The sequence below is a fragment of the Juglans microcarpa x Juglans regia genome, chromosome 1D (assembly GCF_004785595.1).
Source record: "Juglans microcarpa x Juglans regia isolate MS1-56 chromosome 1D, Jm3101_v1.0, whole genome shotgun sequence".
Classification (NCBI taxonomy): Eukaryota; Viridiplantae; Streptophyta; class Magnoliopsida; order Fagales; family Juglandaceae; genus Juglans; species Juglans microcarpa x Juglans regia.
This window is the reverse complement of record NC_054594.1, coordinates 24043655-24069612: the sequence shown is the minus strand read 5'-3', so window position 1 is coordinate 24069612 and position 25958 is coordinate 24043655. Positions and strand designations below refer to the sequence as shown.

Here is a 25958-nt window from a genome sequence, read left to right as displayed (position 1 = left end):
AGACATTGGAGGGTTGGGTACGTGAATAGAATATGTAACACATAATCTTGCTAAAAGTGCTTTACATGTAAATGAAAAGATAGTGTGGATGGAGGACTATCCTCGAGAGATTAAGAAACATGTGGAAATTGATAAGCTTTGTAAATTTGTTGATTCATGAATATAACATACAGATTATTCTTTTCAAAAAAAAAAAATTATACTTGTGGGTACGGAAGATTGGGTCGTAATTTGTGGACCGAGGGTATGCCTAAAACTAAATTTACCAAAATAATAATAATTAAATAAATGGGAAAAGGCTCCCCACGGCCAAGGGAGCAAATCCAAGCCATCCCTCGTTAACGAGAAGATGAAGGATGGTGCTATATAGTTAGCGACAAAGTCTATTGAAATTTTATATGTAGTGTTAAAAGTATTATTTTTTTATTGTTTTTTTTTTTTTGAAATATTTTTCTATGTTATTTCTTAAATAAATAAAATTATAATATTAAAAAATAAATATTAAAAAAATTTATTAGTACAAATGATAGGTAGACTTTCTTGATGTACCTATATTTTTTCAAAGATGAATGGGGATCCACCGCTCTTGCGAAAGAAGGGGACAAAGTTGTGGTTTATAGTGTAAATTAATTTATAAAATTTGCAAAATTGAGGTTTTTGTTTTTTGGGTTGAAAATTACCTATATAGATAAAGTTAAAAATTATCGTAATTACTTTAAATGTTCTTTAGTGTATGCATATATATTTTTTTTTATGGAAACATATTCATTTCATTAATGAACTGAAGTTACAATTGTGACTTATCAATACATGGAAAAATCCAGAGTATAAGCCAAACTACGCATTAGCTCTAGGGCTTCCCCACACACAAATTCTTTTGTGGCAGACTTTGTCTTAACTTCTCATCAAACTCTCTCCTAATAGAGAAAGCACTTTGTAAAACAAAACTTGAAGGTCCCCTCTTTCCTCCCAGGGAGGAAAAGTATGGGACACTGCTATGGTCACTAAATCCAATAGCCTATTTCTATTTTATTCAAAACTAAACAACTACTAACTCCAAATAAAACCCATTAACAACTAAACAAACTACTAACTAACAACAAAACTACCGAACCACAAGCACTGGTGTGACCCCGGACGTCATGCCTATTGCAAGCATTGGCATCTCGGGCCCTGACGGCACGAGCACCTAGCTCACGCACGCACAAAGCAGCCTCCACTGCGTAGGCAACACCTACACATGTGCACTGGTTGTATGATCCCCAGCCGTGACATCACCCACCACTCTCGAATAGCTCTTGCCCCAGATTGTGTCTGATCCAAAGGCTCAACACCTCACTCGGGTCAACCAAAGAATAGAAAAACAAACACCAGCAAAACACTGAAAATGGAACAAACAGAGAAACAAAAAAACAAAATGGATGAACAGTGCACGATGCTTCGAAAGTGGCCATGCAGGGCACTGGTCACTCAGGGAGGAAAGCCGACGGTCAATCTTGGAAGCCCCAGAGTCATGGAGTCCAGAGAAGCCGAGCATGGTGTCGGCAGAGGTCTCCTCGGATGCGCGTGATGGCCACGCGCCGACAAATCCAGAAACTTCGTCCTGCGCGTGCGGGCTACGCTCCACTCCGATGTGTGCCGGATTTGATGGTCTTGAAGATCGGTAGCTGGGAATTATCCCGGTGGGGCACGTGTAGAAAGGCGATGGCTGGAGAGACACGAACGGCGATGCTCCCTTATTTGGCCTGAAAACACACAAAAAATAAAAAAACACTACACCGAAAATAAAATGGACAGAAGAGAAGGGAAGGGAAGGAAAAAAAAAAGAAGAGGGAGGAGGAGTCGAAGCTCCCACCCCCTTTCGCAGATCTGAGTCTGAAAGAGTGTAGAGAGAAACGAGTGGTTTTTTCCTAGAGATCGAGGGTTTTTTGTTGCTCTCTTTTAGGAGATTAGTGATTATAGGTTTTTAGTGTATGCATATTAAACATTAAACAACTTTTCATTAATAATTATTATTTTTTATTTTTTATAAAGCTTTATAATTAAAAATTATATTAATCTTCGTCAATCCCAATCCCAACATTGCATCTACCCCTTGGCCACGTGAGTAGTCCTTCTTCGTTTCCCCCGTATTTTATTTGTTCTTGATCTTGTTTTAGCCTTTTCAGGGTATAGACGAGGCGATGATGGGGAGATTGACATATGTTTTTATAATAATTTCACAATTATTCACAAATCAATTTTATTACTACTATTCATAAAATTCTTGCAAAGTTCTCATCTCTCATAATTAGAATCCACATAATTCTCAAAATTTCTTATCTCATTCCATTAATGTTAAAGTATTGATAAAGTTGATGTGAAATAGATGGTATGTTTAATACATCAATAAATAAACTTGCAAATATATTTATTGCTCGACTACTCTAATAATTAGCCAAATAAACGTCTTCATATTTAGGCAGTCTAATTAATGTCATGCACAGTGACGTTGGGTTTGGAAAAAATTGTCACCTCTTCAATCTCCTAACCTGAAATTAGTCTTTCCAGAACAATAGTATAGAGTTGTTTCCATACGACTAACATGGTCTGTCTTTGGTGAAAGTCATTTTCGAACAGTAGAAAACAGCTATTTCCGAAAGGGACGAATTTGACAAATGCGGATCATAAATGGACCGCATGATCAATGGAACGTACAATATTGATAAGGACTTGGAGTTGAGCAAATGTTGACTTTTATTCAATCATGTCGGTTTTTGTTTTTTTCCTCTTTACTCTTTTTTCCTCTTTAAATCAACACAAAGAGACGCAAGAGATGAGGAGTGTGAGTAGCAGCTGGCAAGATGGTTCACAAGGCCTTATCTCTCATCCTTTTCATCGCTCTCTTAATTTCGGTTGAATTGGTTCCAATATTGGAAGCAAGAACAAACAATATCCCAGCCAGTTAAGTTTCACTACTTTTCTATACCATAGAACTAGTTTTGTAGTTAGAATCTTCTTAACTAGTTTTGTAGTTAGAATCGTCTTACTTCTTAGTGTTCTTTTCCCCTTATTAGATCTGCAGTCTACTTTCTAAATTAGTTATATCTGCAGACCCATGGGGAAGACGCCGCAGCGGAGAGTTCAAAGGAAATAAGATAAGTGCTCCTTGTCATTTTTCACCACGCGGCAAAAGTGGTATAGTTTGTCCGCCACCAGGTCATTGAGAAGGGCAATGAAGGGTAATAGAACCATAGAATATATAGCATAAGGCCTTCGTGAACGTTGGTAAATGGATAATTTTGTAAGTTTCACAAGCTACATACCAACGATTATTGGCCAAAATCTGCACTAGCTTACATATAGGTTTTAATGTCAGTCTAGAGCATTTTTTTTTTTTTTTTTTTTGTTTTTGTTTTTGTTTGGTGACATGTCAATTAGAAGCCTGAGAATATATATATGGCCTATGTTTCCATCAGTAAGTAAGCTTATGTGTTAAAGTAAGAATTCCTCGATCCCCTTCCCACCCAGAATAACATATATCTTGATCATAACGTGCATCTTGGCCTATGGATTGTGGAGCCATGAGCTCCCATGTCAAATGTTGACCTAAACTCTTAATTGGCTTTAGTTAATACTCTATTGTTGTTTTGTTGTCTAGTAATCACAAAGCATATCTCGTGGCTAGCAGCTAGCCGTGGATCTTGAAGTATGCTTTTAGCATCCATCGACAAAATTAGGATTACGCGTTAGATAGATTCAACATCCCTTCTTGTAACATCAAATGCCGTTACACCGAGATTGTTTGGTTCCAAATTCAGAGTAATATCTATTATACTCTTTGCAATTTTACCTGTTCACCATCTACTTTCAACAATGTACGATATTTTGCTTTCATTTTTAAAGAACTTTGATATTCACCCATCCCCATTTTGTTTGGAAAAAATAAAAAATAAATCTCCTACAAATTAAAAAAATCAATATTAAAATTGTGGCATCCTTGATCTTTGCTTGTGGTTTGGCGTATTAAGGAAGGTTCCATAGATCAAGCCAAGACACAAGACCAGATTTCCAGCTTATGATTTCTGACCATTACAATCTTTCCATTCATTGTAAATTACATCATTCCTTGTATAGCACAAATTGTGCACTAGTCTAAGCATAGTTTCTGTATTAGAATACTTGCCTTAAATACTTCTCCGTAACTAGTGTATTTAACCGATTGTATGCATCAATGAGAATTAAGGTGCTTTACATTGAAACATTATGCAGTGTATTTTTCTATATTGTATCAGAAAGCCCTTCCTCTCATGAGCAAATCAATCCAACTCCTACTATGTCTTCCTCCTTAGACCTTCCGTCTCAATACCCAACTCATTTCTTCCATTGAAAATGCACTCATTGCTCTCAACATCATTGCTCAAATAAATAAAAAGCTCACACCTTCCACGTTTTCGCAATGGCGAGCTCAGTTTGAAGCTCTGCTTATTGGTTATGATCTCCTAGACTACGTCAATGGCATTAGTCTATGCCCTTCCCTTGCAGGCACATCCTGATCTAAATAAAACTCATTAGGTTCGTCAAGATAAACTCATTTTGAGTGCTATTTTGGCCACTACGTCCACTACCATTACCCCTCCCATTGCTTCGTCCCAAACCTCTCATGAGGCTTGGAAGAAACTTAACCATATGTATGCTAGTAAAACCCGAACCCGTGCCATGTAACTCAAGGAAGAGCTTATCTTAATCCAGCGAGGGAATCACACCATTCCCGATTACTTGCACACTGTGAAAGCTCTTGCCGACGAGATCGCCCTAATCGATCATCCCAACTCCGATGATGATCTCACCTTTTATGTCCTTAATGGACTCGGTCCCAACTTCAGGGAAATCGCAGCCCCAATCCGAGCCAAGGAAACCTCCTTGGTGTTCGAAAAGCTTCATGATCTCCTTGTGGGTCATGAGAGCTACCTGCATCGGCTGGGGAGTGCAACTCAACAACTAGTTGCTACTGCAAATTACCCTCATCAGCAGAGAAACAAGATGAGCTCTCCAAATGGGTCTCAATTCAACGGCTCATCTAAGGCGAATGGGCCTTAACGCTCCAAGGGGCAATCTCTCCCATCCACTGGCTACTCCAAGGAGTCCCAAGCCCAATAACAATTTGGGCAAACCCACACAGAGGCGCTATCAACCAAAATGTCAGCTTTTCTACCAAATGGGCCACATCACCAAAAACTTTCCCCAGTTGCATCCCTCTAAAGTCACTGTCAACTGCGCTTTTGCTACAAATCAACGTGAAAAAAATGGCTCCTTGACTCTGCAGCCTCTCACAATATTACTGGCGATCTCGCAAATTTATCCATTCATACTGAGTATGATGGAACTGATGAAGTTGTTATTGGTGATGCGTCAGGTTTAGTTGTTTCACATATTTGTTCTTTGGCTTTACACTCACACAAACAGAGTTTTATTTTATATGACACGCTTTGTGTGCCTAATATATATATAAAAAAAAAATCTCATTTATGTTCACCACTTTACCACTCAAAACGATGTTTTCTTGAGTTTCACCTGTCTTTTTTTCTTGTGAAGGATCAGATTATGGTGGCAACCCTACTAAGAGGTGCAGGTGTTTATAGTTTTTCAGACTCACTGGTGGTTTCTCCTTCAAAAATGGTGGCATGTGTGCATGAACGGACATCGATTGATGGATGGCATAAGCGTCTTGGATGCCCTTCTTTTAAAATTGTTAAAAATCTTGTCAATTTTTTTTCACTTGCTGTTCACAAAAATAATGAAACACCATCCTTGTATGACTCGTGTTCTATTAATAAAGCACATCAACAACATTTTCGATACACAACTTTACCCAGCCATGCTCCTCTTGATCTTGTTTTTATTGATGTTTGGGGTCTCGCACATTGTATTGGTCTTGATGGCTCTTGTTACTATTTACTTTTGGTTGACCACTACACAAAATATATGTGGTTTCGATCCCATGCCTGCAAAGTCGTGTTTCGAAATATTTTTCCTCAATTTAAGGAATTGGTTGAAAAAAGATTTCGAACTAAAATCAAAACCAACATGTGTGACACAAGCTATCTCCAACCCTCATTGGTGCACTGCCATGTCTGATGAATTTACTGCCCTTATGAGGCACGGGACTTCGGACTTAGTTCCGCACACCAAAGTGTAACCCAGTTGGTTGTAAGTGGGTATTTCGAGCCAAGCAAAAAGTTGATGGCTCTATTGATCGCTTAAAGCCCGCTTAGTTGCCAAAGGGTATAATCAATGACCCGGGATAGATTATAAGGGGACTTTCAGTCCCATGGTCCAACCCGCTACCTTTCGCTCAGTGTTAACCGATGCTACTATGAAAGGGTGGATTTTGAGGTTAGGTGCTTTCTCGCTCCGGTATCCTTTAAAAAGAATCCATTCGAGGTTCGTCGACTGTTCTTCGTCGATCCAGGGGTTACCACTCCATTCTTAAGCACTCCAAAGTGGACAGAAGAGTTCTACTAGGACATTCCCCCGCCCTAGCACTTGGGATTGTGATTAAAGTTTTTCTTTGAAAACATTTTCTTTGAAAACATTTTCTTTGAAAACACTTTTCGAAAATATTTTCTTTGAAAACACTTTTCTCCAAATGCATGTAACATGAGATTTAAACATGCATGCTTCTTTTTGTTTGAGTGGGACCGAAGTTGGCTTCCATTACTCGTCGTTTTTCGAGCGGCATCTTCCTGTTGAGGTCATTGCAATGTTGTGAGTGAGACCATTCCGCTTAGATGGGTACCGAGCAGGTATTCTTGTATGGGTGATTGTTGAGCGGCAATCCTTTGTATAAGTGATTTCCGAGTGGGATTTCTTCACACCGACCTAAAATATTGTTAAGTCTTTGTGTTTGTGTGGACGTATGCTAATAACTTGTGTACTGCCCTCTCTTTCTTCAGACCTGCATTTGGTCTTTGATGTAATTTTGATAACTTGCACAAAATAACGTACCTTTGGTTTGTCTAGGTTTGGCTGATTCGAAACTTTTGATTTTTCTTCCTTTTCTGCCTGTTGTATTCTATAGTTCTTTACTGTTGAACCCATGTTCAAGTGTTTACCGCGCAACAATCTTTTTGCTTATCGTATAAAGTTTTTATTTATTTTTTATTTTTACCACGCGGCACCACTTTTTTGCATGTGGGCGTCTTAACCTACTGTCGATTCTACATTGATCCTGCAACTTCTTTTATTAACTTCTTGTCATTCCTCTTTTGCCTTGAATGATGTTTTAGTTCCGTAGGTATAGTCATGCTTGGGCCTGTTAATTCTATCATTAACTTTTCCACGAAATTTGTGTAGCACGTCGGTTGAGGTTTCTGCATTTAACTCTGTCATTAACTTCTCCATGAACTCCATGTAATGCGCCGGTTGGGATTTTTGCATTTAATTCTGTTATTAACTTCCTCACGAACTCTGTGTAATGCGCTAGTCGTTGTTTCTGCCTTTTTCAAATCTCAAAGGTCTATGATTTCCCATGAGAGACGCATGGACAATCTAGGTGGTCTTGGAGACATGTGGCCGCCTAGGGAGGTCTCAGGAGTTATGCTGCCCTGGGACGTCAAGCGTCGCTCTTGCAATTAAAATGGGATTCTTTCCCTTTCTTGGAGAATTCATCCTATTATGCTTCTCTCTTTGTTCTCCTAAATTTGGTAACTTCCCATGGCTTTCTTTTTTTCTTTCGTGTTTTACGAGGGGCGATCCCTTTTCCATTAGTGTTTAGGTTGTCACTGGTTATGGCAGTTTGAGTATCGAGGAAGAAACAAGCTACCCATACCTCTTGTCCTTGCCCTTTTGCTTATGGTACCTCGCTTGTTCTTGCCCCCTTGCCTGCAGGGGTCGACTCCCTTTGCTGTTGTACAGGAACTTACTACTTATAAGTCCTACACGGAGCAAGAACAAGATAGGGGCACGATGGAGGTGGTTCAGGAGGGTAGGAACAGACGGTTCAAGGTGGCAATCAAATCTTCTGAGTTGATTCCCCTTGCCTCCCTACTGACCGTTTGTTCTTTAGGATGTCCCCCTCCTACTCAACCCTGAACCCAGTTCGCTCTCTTGAGAATTTGGCTAGGGTGGGGTGCCACTGGACTTCCCTCTTCCTGAGAAAGAAGATGCAGTGGCGCTAAGCGTCCCATTCGATGCTGCGTGGGGATTTAACTGCACTGTTGACTTCCTAGTTCTACTCAGACAATCCCAGATCTACAGTGCGCCCATCTTCTCTGAGGGAGAAATCACTTAGCCAGTCTCCTTGTTCTGTCTAGCTAGCATAGGTTTCTACCGAACACCTTCCTCCCTAATGGAGATATTGCACCACTGATCTCCCTATTCTGTCTGGCCAGAATGGGATTCCACTAGACACCTTCCTCCTTGATGGAGATATTGTACTGCTAATCATTTCGATTTTACCTAGATGAGGCTTTTCCTTCTATTTTTGTAACTCCTGACGATGTAATTTTCTTCTTGTAACTCTGTTTGTGACCCTGTTTGGGAAATAAAATGACTTTACAATGCTTTTGTATATCTACTTGTGTGATTCCTTGCTTTTATTCCACTCTCGCATATTGGCTTTTGAATCTGAGTTGTTAAAATTTCACTAACGTAGAGTTTTACTGAGCTTCCATTTTCCTTTCGCTTTTGCTTCGTTCAGTTTAGAGACTGGGTTTAAATTGTTGTATCCTACAAAGACTAGATTGTTCAATTTAAATAAAGTAATTATGTGTACTTAATTATTTGGTTTCCTCCTTTCACTTCCTTCTTGGTCAGTCTAGAGACTGGGCTTGCATTTTTTTCAGCATCCTTGAATGAAGCACGGCAAGTCATTTAGACTATGTTGAGAATAGTTGTTAGCAGGTCAGAGCTCATGGTTCCGTTCTTGTGCTTTATACTTTGTGGATTGACACTTACAGGTTGGCAGAGCCTAAGGGCCTTGCTCCCTAACCAACGCATCATTTAGCATCTTTTCATGAAGCTTGGCAAGTCATTTAGACTGCTTTGAGAATAGCTGTTAGCAGGTCAGAACTCATGGCTTGGTTCTTGTGCTTTACATTTAGTGGATTGACACTTACAGGTTGGCAGAGCCTGAGGGCCTTGCTCCCTCTCCAATGCATCGTTTAGCATCCTTGCATGAAGCTTGCCAAGTCGTTTAGACTATGTTGAGAATAGTTGTTAGCTGGTCAGAACTCATGGCTTGGTTCCTGTGTTTTATTCTTCGTGGCCGATCTGGAGACCAGGCTTGTTTGATTTAAGCAGTTTCTAGAACACACAATAATGCAACATTCAAAATTAGCCCATGAAATTTAACTAATCACAATCTTACATTGTTTGAGCCCAGCTCAGATTTTTCATACAAAATACTTCCTTAGGTGCTCAACATTCCATGGGTGTGGAAACTCGTGTCCTTCGTGGTTCTTAAGCTGATAAGAACCGGGTCTTCTGGTCGCTGTTACCAAATACGACCCTTTCCATTCGGGACCCAGTTTGCCTTCATCCTGTGTTGTAACTTCTGTTTGTTTCAATACTATGTCTCCCACTTTGAAGTTGCGGGGCCGAACACGTTTGTTAAAATATTGTTCAACTCTCTGTTTGTTGGCTGCTGCTCGGCTTACTGCTTCCTCCCGCCTTTCTTCCAAGAAGTCTAGGTTTTCTCTCAATCTCTCATTGTTGCGATTCATATCAAAATGTTGTACTCGATAAGTGGCACCACCACTTCAACTGGTATCATGGCTTTAGTTCCATAGACGAAGGTGAAGGGAGTTTCCCATGTAGGGGTTCTTACTGATGTTTGGTATGCCCACAATGTGCTGGGTGATTTTTCAGCCCATTACCCATTCTGGCTTCCTAGCTTTTTCTTCTGGATGTTGAGTAACGTTTTGTTGGTTGCTTCTACTTGCCCGTTGGTTTGGGGATGTCCTGGTGATGAGTACTTAGTCTTGATTCTGAGTTCCAAGCACCACTCTCGATAATGGGAGCAATCGAACTGCCTCTCATTATTCGAAACGAAGCTTTAGGGGATCCCGAAGTGGCATACTATAGATTTCCAGAGGAAATTTGTAATTGCCCATGTCATAATCGTTGCTAGAGCTTATGCTTCCACTCACTTTGTGAAATAGTCGACTGCTACCACTACAAACTTTACTCCTCCTTTACCCGCTGGGAGGGGGCCAATAAGGTCCAATCCCCATTGCACAAAAGGCCATGGAGATGTGACAGAAGTGAGATTTGAGGGGAGGGGGGCCGAGGGGGCAATGAGGAATAGGAGCGTTTCCTGGCACTTGAGAAATTCTGGCGAACTCGTCGACATCTCTGTGAGAGTTAGGCCAATAATACCCTACTCGAGTAGTTCTCACTGCTAGAGCCAGCGTGATTCCCACAAACTCCTTCATGTATCTTTACTAGCACGTACTGAGCTTGTTCGGAAGAGATGCATCTTAATAGAGGTTCGACATAGCATAGCCTCTCTTGTAGAGGACTCCTTCGACCAAGGTGAACCTAGCCGCTCAATTCCTAACTTTCCAAGCCTCCTCCCCGTCATCTAGAAGGACTCCCTCTTGAAGAAACTTTAGAATGTCAGTGGCCCATTCTGGGGGTTGTATGACCTCGATAGTGGACACTCAAATCCCCAAGGCTGCCACATCAATAGTCTGAATTACAACATGATCCGGGAGCGGCACTTCTTCTCGACCCGAGGTAGCCTTTGCCAGTCGATCTGCTTTTGGCTTTTACCTCTTAAGATCTGATCGATAGAAGAGTATTGGAAGAGATCACGCTCTTCTCCTACCCACTGGAGACATCTTTTGAAATTTTCTCCTTTCGTAAGGAATTGTTCGATTACTTGTCCCCACTAGTATCTGCGAATTAACCTTTACTTCAACTTCAGTAGCCCCCAACAATCTGGCAATTGTCAGACCTGACAAGAGTGCTTCATATTCAGCTTTGTTATTGATGACCTTGAATCCAAGCTTGAGTGCATAGTCAAGTCTTTCTCCTGAGTCTGTTATTATATGTACTCCCACGCCTCCCCTAGTTTGGTAGGATGAACCGTCGATGTAGACCTGCCATAGCTTGCCCTGTGGCATAATGATCATCTCATCTAGAAAGTTTGAGAATTTAGCAACAAAATCTACCAGTACTTGTCCCTTAATGGCAATGCGTGGAAGGTACTCGATCTCAAACTCGCTTAGCTCAATTGCCCAGTTAGTCATTCAACTAGACGTATCAGGTTTTTGTAATATTTTTCTCTAAGGAACGTCAGTTTGGACTTTTATTGGAAGAGCTTGAAAATAAGGCCATAATCGCCTGGCAATGATTACTAATGCGAATGCTAGCATTTCCGTTTGGGGGTATCTGGCCTCTACACCCCGAAAGGCTCTGCTTACATAATAAACGGGATGTTGAATTCCTTCTTCTACTCGAGTCAATACGGCGGACACCGCATGGGGTGACATAGCCAAGTAAGCAGTAAGGTCTTCCCCTGGCGTGGTTTGACTAAGCAAAGGTGGATGGGCTAAGTATTCCTTTAGCTCGCTAAAGGCCCTTCCACACTTTTCATCCCATTCTTGTGCTTTCCTCAAGACTTTGAAGAAAGAAAGGCACCGGTCAGTCGACCTCGCGATGAAGCAGCCTAGGGCAGCTACCCTCCCTACCAATCTCTAAACTTCGTTGATTGTCCAGGCTGAAGGCATATCGACAATTGCTTTAACATTTTCGGGATTTGCCTTGATTCCTCGCTTGGAGATCATGAATCCTAAGAATTTTCTTGACTCGACCTCGTAAACTTCCCGGAGATCATCAAGGTGTTGTTCGGATTTTTTGCTCTTAATTAGAAGATCATCTACATAAACTTCCATGTTTCTCTCGATCTAGTTTTTGAACATTCGGTTGACCAAACGTTGATATGTTGCTCCAGCATTCTTGAGACTGAATGGCATTTCTCTGTAGCAGTAAAGTCCTCGACGGTGATAAATGCGATTTTTTCCTCATTATCGAGCTCATTCAGATCTGATTGTAGCCGGAGTATGTGTCCATGAAGCTGAGTAAGGTGTGCCCGGCCTTTGAGTCCACTATCAAGTTTATCCTCGAGAGGGGAAAACTATCTTTAGGACAAGTCTTGTTCAGGTGGGTGAAGTCGACACACATTCTCCATTTTCCACTTGCCTTTTTGACCAGTACGACGTTAGAGAGCCATTCGGGATAGTAAACTTCCCAAATGAACCTCGCAGCTAGAAGGTGATCCACCTCTTCAGCAATGGCTGCATACTTCTCCACACTGAAACTACGGTGCTTTTACTTGACTCTTTTTGCCTCCGGATTTACACTGAGGCGATGCTCTTTTACTGATTTGTCGATACTAGGCATTTCTTCTTGGCACCAGGCGAAGACATCATAATGTTCGATAAGCAGTTGCTCCATAGACCGGCTCAACTTGGTGGACATTTTAGATCCCATTTGCACAGTCCGTTCTGGTTTTTAGGATCCATTGGCATCAAAACTAGTAGCTCGTTAGGTTCCGCCTACCACAGTGTCTCTTCGTCCCTTACTTCTCTGTCTAGTTCTGCCAGGGCCAGAGGCGGAGGCATGGTTGCTTCCCCGTGGTCTTGCTCAAGACTTTCTACAGCTATTGCCTTTGACTTCATTTCTCGGGTGTAACTGTCTCTTGTTGTCTGCTGTTCGCCTTGCATTTCTCCCACCTCAGATGAGGTCTGGAATTTTACCTTCAGATGATACATGGAGGTTACAGCCTTCATGCAATTCAAGGATGGACGTCCAAGGATCACGTTGTATGAAGATGGGGCCTTTACCACTAAGAAGTTTACCATGAGAGATATTGTTTTGGGGGTTGTTCCCGCCAATATAGACAGAGCGATTATTCCAACTAGCTGGATGGTGTCCCCTGTGAAGCCTTTGAAGAGTGTAGGTGCTGGTCGCAACCTATTGGGAGTGATTCCCATTTTAATGAATGCCTCCCAGAAAAGGATGTTGGTAGAGCTGCTGTTGTTGATTAATATTCTTTTGGTCTGATAGTTAGCAATTTGTGCCGTTACTACCAGTGCATCGTCTTGGAGGCACAACAGACCTTCTCCATCTTCTTCGCTGAAAGTTACGAGATATTCTCAGGTCTTATCCCTATTGTTATGGGAGGCTCTGTGGGTGGAGAACCCTTCTTCATACCTGACCCTCCTTGCATGGGCCTTTCATGCTGAGGAAGTTATTCCCCCAGCATATCCTCCAGCTATAGTGCTGATTTTGCCTATGGGAGGTTATGTTCTTCTCGAGTCTCTTTGACGTGGGTTCTCCTTATGGGGGTTCATGGTTCTTCCTCTGTCAAAGCTCCTATTACTCCTCTGAGCAGGGTTCTTGTCTTTGCGGGTCGGGCTGTAATTCCTGCAAATTGGACCCTGGTTCCTCCTAATGGGGTTTCAGTCTTGGTTTCTCCAAGAGTAGGGATGGTACTCTCATCGTGACTCATCTCTCTCATCTTCATACTAGTTAGCATGAATTTCTGGGTCGTCAAACCTTTACTCCTCGTATAGCAATCTTGCGTGTTATGTCCGCTGCTCCTATGGAGGGAACAATATTTGGGGCTCAACGAACTTCACCTTTGCTCTCCTCGTGGATTCAGGTCCTCCTCAACTTCAACCATTCGGTTAGAGTGTATACGAGGGCCTGGTTTTCCTTTGCCTTTAGTCTCGTAAACCCTCTTCTTGTAGACCTCTTGGTTCAACCCTTGATGCTGATCTGTTGTCGTCTTGTCAGCCCTTTCCAAGTCATTCTTTCTAGGGGCAGTTAACGCTTAAAGCTTATCTTCTCCGTTTATGTAACCGTTGGCACGGTCTATAAACTCCCTTAGGGTTGTTGGGGTCTTGCGAGCAATTTCCATCAAAAAGGGGTTATGAGGCCAGATCCCTCCTAACAATGCGGCCAAAGTGATCTTTTCGTCTTCGGCATCCATCATCATTCGTTCTTTGTTAAACTGAGAGAGGTATGACTTGAGGCTCTCGTCATCCCTTTGCTTAACAGTCAACAAATAAGCCACTGGCCTCCTCCTCATTCGGCTGGCCATGAACTGCGTTAAGAACAGACGTGCTAGTTTGTTGAAACTATCCACTGTTCTAGGCTGTAGGGAACCGAACCACACTAGCGCCCCTCCCTTTAGAGTGAGGGGAAAGCCCTCCATGCTACTTCGTTGGGGAAGACGTGGAGAGTCATGTGGGCATTGAAGGTCTCCAAGTGTTCTAACGGATCCTTTGACCCATCGTATGCTTCCATCTGAGGAACTTTAAATTTTAGGGGTATAGGTACTGCCAAAATCCTAGTACTATACGGTAGTTCAGCATTGGTGAGCAGTTGGTCTACTGTGGAGGGTTGGCCTATTTGCTTCGCCACTTCCATCTGGATTTGCATATTGACCCTACGTCATTCTTCATTTGCAGAGGTTGCATTAGGATGAGGATGGGCCCCAGAGTGAAGACTCTGTCAATCTGCCTCATGTTCTTCACCATTCCTCCATAAGGCAATGTTCTCCTGTTGGAGGGTCTCCATGTCCGCCATGAGTTTCTGTATCGCTTCATTTTGTTCATTGAACCTTGCTTCCATTGCTTCAGACTGCATTGTTTCACACTGCGAATGCTGAGAGCGGATTGTCACTAGCATGCGAAGGACATCCTAGTTATGCGACAACAGAGATCCCATAGACGGTGCCACTGTTGATGTCGTGCTTCATGGGCCTAGGCAACTTCACACCGGTAGTATTCGAGCGATCACCTACACAGTAATTAAGGGGGGACCTCAGGGTCCGTTGATCCTCCGATACTTAAGTCAGTTATGGTGATGGAGATAATAAACAGTAATGAAGACGAGAGTTTAAGCGGATAGTGATTGATTACCTTGTTTGCTACTGGTAGTGCCTTATTTATAGTTACTGACCAGATCTCCACCATAGTGGGTGTTGCATGGTAGGAGATAATATGCTTGTGCTGTTGATTCGCCGAGCTACTCCAGTGTCGCCTTACCGAGCTGTAAAGTACTTAGGGTCACTGTGCATTGCTCGAGCTTTGGGTCGCATTGAATGTGGCATGTCTTCTGCTCTGGGCCCCATTGAATGCGACACACCTTCTACTCCGGGCCACATTGAATGCGGCACACCTTTTGTCCCAAGTCCCTTCCATCTCATTAATGTTGGGTGTGATCCATCGTAAATCCTCTCATTCGGTGATAAGTGCTATGCTCCTTCCTTCTCAAGCCTTGCCCGTGTCTTGCGTTTCCTGTCCTGTTATCATGATCCAACCCGGGTCTCCTACCCTAGCCCTGGTCCAGATGCTATTGTCTGGCCCAACCCGTATTATGCATCTGAACATTAATCTGGCCCATGTCTATGGCCCGGTTCAACCCAAACCTTATAACTAGGTTGTAACCTGGGCCCTGTTTCGGGCCTCATGTAAGGGATTTTTCCCCTTCACATGTATTGTACTTTTTCTCAAGAACTCTAGTTAGTACCAACATGTATATGCTAAATTTCTGTTTGCTTGCTTAGAAAATTTGGAGCGTCCTTGAGGGGTCGATGGGCGATGGAAGCACATAATGTGGTGTGACCTTACTAGAATTCTTGGTCATTCACCTAGCCGTATGGACTGGAGTACTCCTTCATATTTTCAAAAATTCTTCTTGGATTGTATTGGATCGGTGCTGGCGTTGAAGTTAGACAAAAATGACAATTGACGGGTGAGTGGTCTTGAACATGATGGATTCACCATGGGTGCAAAGGCCAATATTGAATTTGAAGGATGGATCAGATCAGATTGAAGTACGAATCTTTTCGATTGGCTCATTGAAAAAACATTTTTTTTTGTTGGGAAGTGGGATACGAATTGATCCACCCATGATTTAAAATAAATAAATAAATAACTGAGCGTCAAGATCATGAATTTCCCTTTGTTTTCATAGAGTTTTGAGTGGATTCCATGTCAAATTCCCACCTTTTTTTGTGGTCTGTCATGGAAAGTGCGGTCATTAAATATTCAATGCTGATCATCATGATCTTGTTATTTTACCTTTGGTATTTATTCTTTTCAAGTCAATAATCATAATTTCATGTGCAGGGACAGTATTCCACTCAAATTTTAGCCACTTGTAATTCTGTACTAACCCATTAACCAAAATTAAGTAATTAATTCCCAATCAGAAATACATATAACTTCCTACTCGAAATATATATGAATCCATCTTTTGACCAATTATATATATGGTCTGCGTATTTGTAGATATTGCTATATAATTGGCCCTAAATCTCCATATCTAGTACTCTCAGACATGTGACCTTGTCTCTTTAAAAAAAAAAATATAAATAGTAATGAAATAGTTTGTGAATAATAGTTTGAATTAAGATGTTTTATGAGATTTTGAGAAATAAGAGAGAAAAATTTGAATAAAAAATTATAAAGCTAAAAATGGTTAGAATATTATTTTTGTTTTGATGATTTGAAAATTTTGAATTGTTTTTTGGTTGGAAATTCGAAAAAATTGTAATGATTAGATAAAAAAATTGAAAAATTGAAATTAAAAAGTGTTTATATTTGAATGTTGCTTATATATTGAGATAAGATAAGATGAAATGTGTTAAGAGATTTGTGAAACCAATGGGGCCATACATTAATCCTTTTAAAAAATCATGTGTTTCGTACATCCTCCTTAATGACACAAGATAATCTAATAGAATCCTCCAATCTAATTTAGTGGAAAGCTTCATTTGTCTTAGTCGGTGCATGTAATATTTTAATCGAAAATAATATAAAATTAGTGACAATTTTTTTTGGATAGAAATATACTTCATTTCATTCAATAAAATCGAAATTACAGCTGTGACTAATCAATACAGGGAAAACTCAAATTACCAGCCAAACTACTCATCTATTAGGGGATCCCCCAACTACAAATTTCTTTGTGATAGACCTTGTATTAACTTCTATAAACTCTCTCATGACAAATGAGAAAGCGTTATGTTAAAACAGAACTAAACGACCTCTCTTCTTTGGAAGAGAGGTACAAATACTTGGAGCACAAATTTGTACTATTCTCCTAGTCTATAAGTTTTGCTCTCTCTATTCGTATTAACAATTAAAAAGCTTGTATTTTTTTTTTCTATCTAAAATTTCCGTTAAAATTAGTGAGAATTTGTATGCTTTGTATTAGGAACAGAGACTTGTACTACTTCTCTACAAATGAGCTCGGATACACTCTCCACTCGTACTGAGGCAATTAAGAAAAAGCTTGGTGGTTTGACTCAAATTGTTAAACTGCATTATATATATAAAGTGCATGAGCAGTTACGTTACGTGAACAAGAAGGCTTACAAGCCCATGCTGCTTGCCATTGGTCCTTACAACGACCATAACAAAGTTGGCCAGGGGTTTATGAAAGAGCATAAATTGCGCTATCTACAACAAATGCTTAAAAGAACGAAAGGAAGTGTAGAAGCATACATTGCCACCTTGAAAGAATTGGAAGAAAGAGCTTTTAAATGTTATGGAGAACACATTAGCCAGACCTCATATGAGTTTGTAGAAATGATGGTACTTGATGGGTGTCTCATTATTGAGTTGTTCCACAAGTATGAAATCTATTGCAAAGCAGGAGATTGTCAAGATGACCCAATCTTTAAAATGAAGTGGGTGCTTCCTAGAATAGCTCGTGATCTACTGTTATTTGAAAATCAACTTCCATTCTTTGTTCTGGCTAAATTGTTTGGGATGAGTCAGAGTAACAACACACTACTTCATAACAGATCCAGAAATTTAGGAGAACACGTTGTCGATATTGATGAGGAGAAAGATGGAATTAGTGTTGAAAGCTCAACCTCCACAACTATGATTCTCCTGAGACGACTTAATGATCTTGCCCTTAATTTATTCTCTAGCGTTTTACCATTTGAATGGAATGTCAATGCATCAAGTTATAATTCAACCGAAAAGATTAAGCATCTACTTTGTTTGGCGCATGAAGCTCTCACCCCTTCACTTCCAGACGTGGTGTGGCAACGTTTGATGGTTGGGTTCATATTCAAGAACGTAGAGTGTGAGCATCTCCTTGGTCTCATAGATACAACCATTTGTATTTCATTACTTGATACAGTAATAGATCATGCCAGAGAACGTCAAGAGGTAGGAGTCAAACTCAAGAATACAGAGATATTTAAGCACCTATTTGGTCTGATTCGTGAAGCTATCATTCCATTACTTGCAAAAATGGAAAATATGAGGAAGGCAATTTCTTACACTAGCAAATTTCAGAAACTTGGATTCCAAGTCAAAATGGCAAAGATTGAAGACTGGGAATCAATTCCATATGGCTCAGAGTTTCAGGAGGCTGGAGTTGAATTCAATATGGCAAAGAAATTTAATGATGATGTATATGAGATTGACCGCTGGATAACAATACCTTATGCCATTGAACTTCAAGAGGCTAGAATTAAATTCGACAAGGCAAAGAAATTTAAGGATCTACATGATCAAAATAGGAATGAAGACCAGAAGTCAAAACCGTGTGAAATAGGTACGCAAATGGATGGAGTCAAATTAAAGACATTAGAGAAATTTAAGCAAGTGCTTTGTTTGGACAAGATTGAAAACTGGAAGTTAGTATCTTATGGCAAAGAGCTCCATGAGGCTGGAGTCGAATTCAACAAGGCAAAGAAATTTAAGCGTCTACTTGCTCTTAGAGAGATTGAAGATTGGAACATACATGGCGCTACGGAGCTTGCAGAGGCTGGAATCATATTCAAGAAGGCAGATAAATGTGACATGTTTTCCATAAAGTTCAACAATGGGCTAATGGAGATTTCACATTTGAGCATAGGAGATCAAACAGAGACTTACTTACGAAATCTAATTGCATATGAGCAATACTGTGATCGAGACAATGGTTTTAATTACGTCAGCAACTATGTGCGTTTCATGGATGATCTCATTAACACTCAGAAGGTTGTTGAATTACTCCGTCGAAGAGGAATTATCAAAAAAATTTTGGGTGATGATGAAGTTAGTTCCACCATGGTTAACAAGCTTTGTGACAATATCAATTTTTCAACCACAGACTCTATTTACGCTAGAACTTCCATGGATGAACATGCATTGCAAGAGACAAAAATGTATGGATGGCAAAATTAAGGCGCGATTATTTCAACAGTCCTTGGTCCTTGCTTTCATTTCTGGTGGCTGTCTTATTGATTGCACTTGCAATTACACAAACTATATTTTCCATTATTCATTAGATTTTTCATGCAGTGTGTTAAACTTGATGTGTGTTCTCTTAGTTAATGTAATAAATATCGAGTAATAACTAAGATTTTACAAAGTAAGAGTGGCTCCAAACCATATCTTTTGTTGAGCTATATATGAATCATGTTTTATTGAATGAAATTGATTGGGACACAGGCGAGTGTAGGCTCAAACACGAAATAGGCTAAATTAATGGATAGACTGTCCGTTCATCCATTTTAGCCTATTCTGTGTTTTAACCCGTGCCCTTGTCCGTTCAATTAGCACTGCTCTTGAATAACAATGTAGAATGAAATTTATGATTGCTTAGATGTACAGTGCGTAGATTATGCTACTTTTGAGGTCTTCATGTATTGTACTTTTTCTCAAGAACTCTAGTTAGTACCATCATGTGTTTGCTAAATTTCTATTTGCTTGCTTAGAAAATTTGGTGCGTCCTTGAGGGGTTGATGGGCGATGGAAGCACATAATGTGGTGTGACCATACTAGAAGTCTTGGTCATTCACCTAGCCGTATGGACCGAAGGACTCCTTCACATTTTCTAAAATTCTTCTTGGATTGTATTGGATCGGTTTTGGCGCTGAAGTTAGACAAAAATGATAATTGACGGGTGACTGGTCTTGAACATGATGGATTCACCATGGGTGCAAAGGCCAATATTGAATTTGAAGGATGGATCAGATCAGATATTGGGTTTGGTGGAACTATAATTGAAGTACGAACTTATAGATACAAATGGTCAAGTGGTGCAATGTTACAAATTAGAACTTGACGTCAACTCCTCGTTGTCACCTCTACGTCCCTCAAAAGCCGCTTAAAGAACCCATCCTTCTCAGAATCATCATCATCTTTCTTCGTCAACTTCCTGAAAAGCAACATATCTCGAATCTTTGAACCCATCTCATCCTCGCCTCTACTCTGTGAAAGGTAAGAGATTGATCAGTGAGAATGATCGTCGAGGCTATAGGTTGTATCGGGGACGGAACTTGCCTGAATAATGCGCTTATGAAGGCCACTAAAGTGCTCGAACATTGATAGGAGAGGAACCCTATAGCCAGCATTATGCTTCTATCCAACGATCTCGAAGACAAAGGTATGGATGGGTGTACAAAGGCTTACCTGTGTGACGAAGGCAGCCGACGATGGCGATGATGCACAATGGGGAGAAGGGGATTGAGCAATCTGCGACAGAAAACTATTGAGGGAGTCAAAAAATTGAAGTGGCATTGGGAGAGAATAACTTCAGGAGAAATTGAAAAGGAAACCGTTGGGGGTGGGGTGGAAAAAGAAGAAAACTTATCTAAATGGAAAAGAGATTCAAATTGCCCCACAGTGGAAAAGGAAAAATGTTGCAGTTCTTGGCATTCGTGACACAGTACCCATGGTCGACGAGGAAGATTCCAACGTCGTTGCTGCTTCCCTCTCAGTGGCCCCAACCCCACAACGAGGAGCTCCTTCTTGCCATGGTGGAGTTTGATTTCGATGAAAAGGAACCTTTCAACTAATCCATTTTTACTTAGATTCCATATAAAGCATGATTTCCAACAAAAGTTTTAATCTTTCAATCTCTTTGTTAGGTTGTAGTCAAACATTGCCTTCTGGGTTTTGAAAGATTTAACAAAAATTGCATTCTCATGTAACAATTCATAATTTCTGACGTCATTCTCATTGTGAAGGATTAGAGGATTATGTCTAATTACATTGGTACCATACGGTGGAGACAATGCTAATTATTATTTGGATTTGAAATTATTTTTTTATGTCACCTAAACCACTATCTGCACACAATCAATTGTAAAAAGGCTTTAGTTTGAAGTACTGATCATTAAGAGTTTTGCTTTGCGTGTGTGAGAGGCTTTTTAAACTTATAATCTGGTCAGTTTTGTTCACTAATCAAGTATTTAACAGGAGTTCTTGATCTAGCTGGATATGTTTTTCTGAATTAAATGCATAAGATTTTATTAGGTTGTTTTTTACATGTGAGCCTCCATAATCCACATGCTCGATTCAAAATGTGATACTAAACTAACATGTTATTATCATGCACAAAATATTCTCATAATTTAAGCATAAACATTGCATAATTAAAACTATAATATTATGCATAATATTTAATTTCATGCTTTTAACTATATATATACTCATTCAAAAATTGCATGTATTAATTTAGGGCAGAAATAATCAATTCATGCAAACTAAATATGAGCGTAATTAATAAATTTGCAAAACAATTATCCAAATCGCATATAATTAAATTAAATAAATATTATATGCAAAAACATTGAGCAAAAATTATAGCATGGGCCCCACCAAACCAAATAAACATGTTAGACATATTATAAGCACAAAAATAAGGTCCTGGTCCATAAGGGAGTGGGCTCAAATCTCACTCTCTAGACCATCTCAACATATGGAAATGACATGTCATTTTTTTTTTTAATCTAAAACTGGCCAAAATAAACGACATGTCGTTTTTCTATACCAAATGATTGCCGGCCCAACTAAATGATATGTCGTTTTTCTATATAGCAAAACGACATTTGCTCGTCTTCCACCTCCAGAAGGGACAGACCCGATTGTAGGCCATGGCAAGGACAGTTTTCACTAACCATGTTTGACATAAAAAACTATGTTTTTAATTACAAAAAGCTTAGAAAAATAGTTTTCACATGATTTCTAATCTTGTTTTGAATCAAACACGACCAAAAAACAAAACTTAATTTTCCAAAAACTTTCGACCAAAACAGAGACAAACAGAGCATCTATATAAACACTAAGACGGAGATAAAACAGTTCTCTGATACCAAATGTAAGCATGATAACGATTCTATAATGCGGAATCAACACTTAAAAGGAATCGAAAACTATAATGCACAAGAAACGGTACCTCCGGCCATTGCTGCTGCTCACGCTAGGACGTTGTTTTCTCTCTCGTTCGGCACTTCTAAAACTCTACTTACTCTATTTAGATAGTGTAAAACTGAAGGGGATTGAGTGATCGAGTTTGGGGGCCAAACCATAGTATGTATAGCCAAACTTTCATCAAGCTTTCGGTGGTTACGTGTCAAGTGTTCTACAGCTTCAGTTTATGGAACGTTTCAACTGCTCTATGAACATGATGAATACTCGAAGGGAAGTTGTGGACCATTTCAAGAGCAATTAAAATGAAGGGAGCTTGAGACTCGTTCCTACGAACGGTCGCCGTCAGAAACGGTCAACAAAATATGCATAACTTCCTACTCGAAATACAGCTCCATCTTATGACCAATATAGTCTGCCTATTTGTAGATATTGCTATATAATTGGCCCTAAATCTCCAGCTCTAGTCTCTTAATTAAGAATACAATCAAGGACTTTGATCATGAGTAGCAGCAAGATGGTTCACAGGGCCTCTATCATCCTCTTCATTTTCCTCTTATTAATTTCAACTGAATTGGCTCCATTGGAAGCCAGAACAAACATCCCAGCCAGTTAGTGTCATTTTCAATTACAATATATGAGAGCTTAAGACCTTTCAATCTACTTTCTCTTAGTTAAAAGTATTGAATAACCATAAATAGTTTGTTGGTTATTGCAGAAGTAAAGACAAGATACTACAGAGAGTTCAATGATTATAAAATACGGGGTGCTGATCATGGTTTGCCATCTGATGGAGATGATCCACCAGTCAACAGACTTGGTCCGTAGTGCTCAACATGGCTGGGGCTGCGGTCGAGTTTGAATTAGTTAGAGTACTGGCCTATAGCATTAGCTAATCATCCATGGTATATATAAGATACCAAAAACAAGTATATATCCTGATCTTGAATGGAAGAACGTCTGATGTTAGACGCCAGAGTCTACATATATATTGGCAAATCCATCAAATTCATCAATGAAGTGTAAGAATAAGAAGAATAGAAGAAAATAGAATGAAAGGACAGAGAATAAAGAAAGAGTAGTGCTCTAGAATTGTATTGTGTCGTCTCTCATACCTTTACAGAGTGCTGCATGCAGCTTTATACCAAAAGAGGAAAACAGAATCCTAACAAACTATCAGAATAAAGCAATTACAATGAATTTGTACAGCAACGTAGCAACCTTGGAATTTACATAAAAATACATGATACATCAACTAAATGAGGGTCCATATGGTAAATAAACTAAAGAATTATGAGATGTGTTTTGCACATTTGATGAAGCTTGAGCTTGCATATCAGAACCATTGGTTTGTCCATGAGCAGCATCCTCTGCATGATCTGGATCTTGAGTAATCTGCTGTGTATGCTGCTCTAATACCCCTCCACAAGATGGAGAATAGATGTTTACTATTCCCATCTTGGAAAGATGTAAATACAGCAGATGAGATGGTAGAGATTTGGTGAAATGTCAGCAATTTGAAAGGTGGTGGAAAGATAGGCAGTTTTGATGCTTCCTTCTAAGATTTTATCTCGGATTAGGTGGCAATCTACCTTTATATGTTTGGTCCTCTCGTGGAAGACTGGGTTGGCTGCAATATATAATGCAGCTTGGTTGTCACAGAATAATTGTGCAGCTTGAGGGTGAGAGATAGAGAGGTCTGTAAGCAACTGTCTTAGCCAAGTTAACTCAGTGGTAATGGAGGCCATGGCTCTATATTCAGCCTCTGCAGATGACCTAGAAACCACAGTTTGCTTCTTGGATTTCCAAGAAATGAGAGACTGTCCAAGAAAAATGCAATACCCAGTGATGGATTTTCGAGTGTCAGGGCATGTAGCCCAATCTGAGTCGCAATAGCCTTGTAATTGAATTTCTGAAGTAGAAGATAATAGGATCCCTTGGCCAGGTGAATTCTTAAGGTATCTTAATACCTTATAAGCAATAGCAAGATGAGTAGTTGAAGGATGGTCCATGAACTGGCTGAGTACTTGGGTAGGATAGCTTATGTCAGGTCGTGTGATTGTAAGGTAAAGGAGTCGACCAATCACTTGTCTATAAGGGGTGGGGTCAAGTAAAGGAGTGCCACTTGATTTACTTAACTTGTGGTTTTGGTCCATTGGGAGTTGTAGTGGTTTAGCAGTAAGCATGCCTGAGTCTGCAAGGATATCAAGGGTATATTTCCTCTGACATAAATGAATACCAGTAGAATTTCTAGCAACTTCAATGCCTAAGAAATATCTCAATGTGCCCAAGTCCTTAATTCTGAAATGTTTGTTCAAAAAGTCTTTAAGAACAGAAATGGATTCAACTTGATTGTTGGCAACTACTATGTCGTCTACATAGACAAGTAGTGCTGTAAAAGAGGTGGCAGTGTGATGGGTAAAGAGACTATAGTCTGATTTGGATTGAGTGAATCCAAACTGAATAAGGGAAGAGGAAAATTTGTCATACCATTGTCTCGAGGCCTGTTTGAGGCCATAAATGCTTCTAAGAAGCTTGCAAACTTGATGAGGAGAACCTTTATTGTATCCAGGTGGTTTTCTCATGTAGATATCTTCTTTGAGCTCTCCATTGAGGAAAGCATTGTTGACATCAAATTGGTGAAGATGCCAACCCTTGATGGAGGCTAGAGCTAAGATGGTTCTGATTGTCACAATTTTCACTACAGGTGAAAAAGTTTTATGGTAATCCACTCCTGGTTGCTGAGTAAAACCTTTGGCAACCAGCCTTGCTTTCTTCCTTTCAATTGAGCCATTGGAATGGTATTTGGTTTTAAAAACGAATTTGCAATCTATAGGAACTTTTCCAGGGGGTAGATCAGTGAGTGTCCAGGTTTGGTTAAGTTCTAAAGCTTCAAGTTCAGCCTCAATTGCTTGACACCAATCAGGGTCCTTAACAGCTTGTTTAAAAGTATGAGGATCAATGTGTGATGATATGGTAGCAGAAAAAAAAAAAGAAAGGGCAGGAGATAAATTGTTATAAGAAATGAAGGAAGATAAAGCATGATGAATACCTGTGGAAGTAGCCATGTCCCTTGATTGAGAGGGTGAGATAGAAGAAGCCTACTGACAATGGAAGTCCTGAAGATATTGAGGGGCAGCTCTGGTTCGAGATGATCTTCTAAGGACAGGTTGAGGGGGAGAAGATAATGATTCAGGTAGAGTAGATGGAGATGAAGAAGATAAGGAATCAGGTGGAGTAGATGGAAGAGAAGGGGGTAGTGAGTCAGGTGGAGGTGGTGGAGAGGGAGAAGGGAATGAAGTTTTTGAAGGGACAGTAGAATTGTTATTTGGAGGAGAGACAAGATCGAAGGGTGTTTGAAAAGGGGGTTGTATGGGTGAAGACGAAAATTCAGGTTGATGAAATGGAAAAACATATCCATGAAAGGTCACATCTATGGATATAAAGACTGTTTTAGAGTGAATGTCAAGGAGTTTATACCCTTTTACTCCAAATGGGTAGCCAAGAAGAACACAAGCTCTTCCTCGAGGTTCAAACTTGGTTCTATTGTGGGATAAGGTGGAAGCAAAGCATAGGCAGCCAATGATTCTCATATGAGAATATGTAGGAGGGGAATGAAAAAGAAGTTCATATGGTGTTTTGTTGGAAAGCAAAGGGCTAGGAACACGATTGATAATGTAAACAACAGTTAGAATGCAGTCAGTCCAGTAAGAATTGGGAAGGTTTGCTTGAATTTTGAGTGCTCTGCCTATGTTCAGAAGGTGTTGATGTTTTCTTTCAGCAACCCCATTTTGTTGA

General features: G+C 40.1%; 1 protein-coding gene and 1 long non-coding RNA gene across 2 annotated transcripts in view; both read left to right on the top strand.

Annotated features, from left to right (window-relative positions):
* The window catches only part of LOC121254602 (UPF0481 protein At3g47200-like), a 66411-nt gene that overhangs the window by 17825 nt on the left and 22628 nt on the right, over positions 1–25958 (top strand). The window lies entirely within an intron of this gene.
* Positions 2767–3533, top strand: LOC121254617. Its single transcript, XR_005938674.1, has 2 exons — positions 2767–2943; positions 3094–3533. It is a non-coding gene; the product is annotated as an uncharacterized LOC121254617 (long non-coding RNA).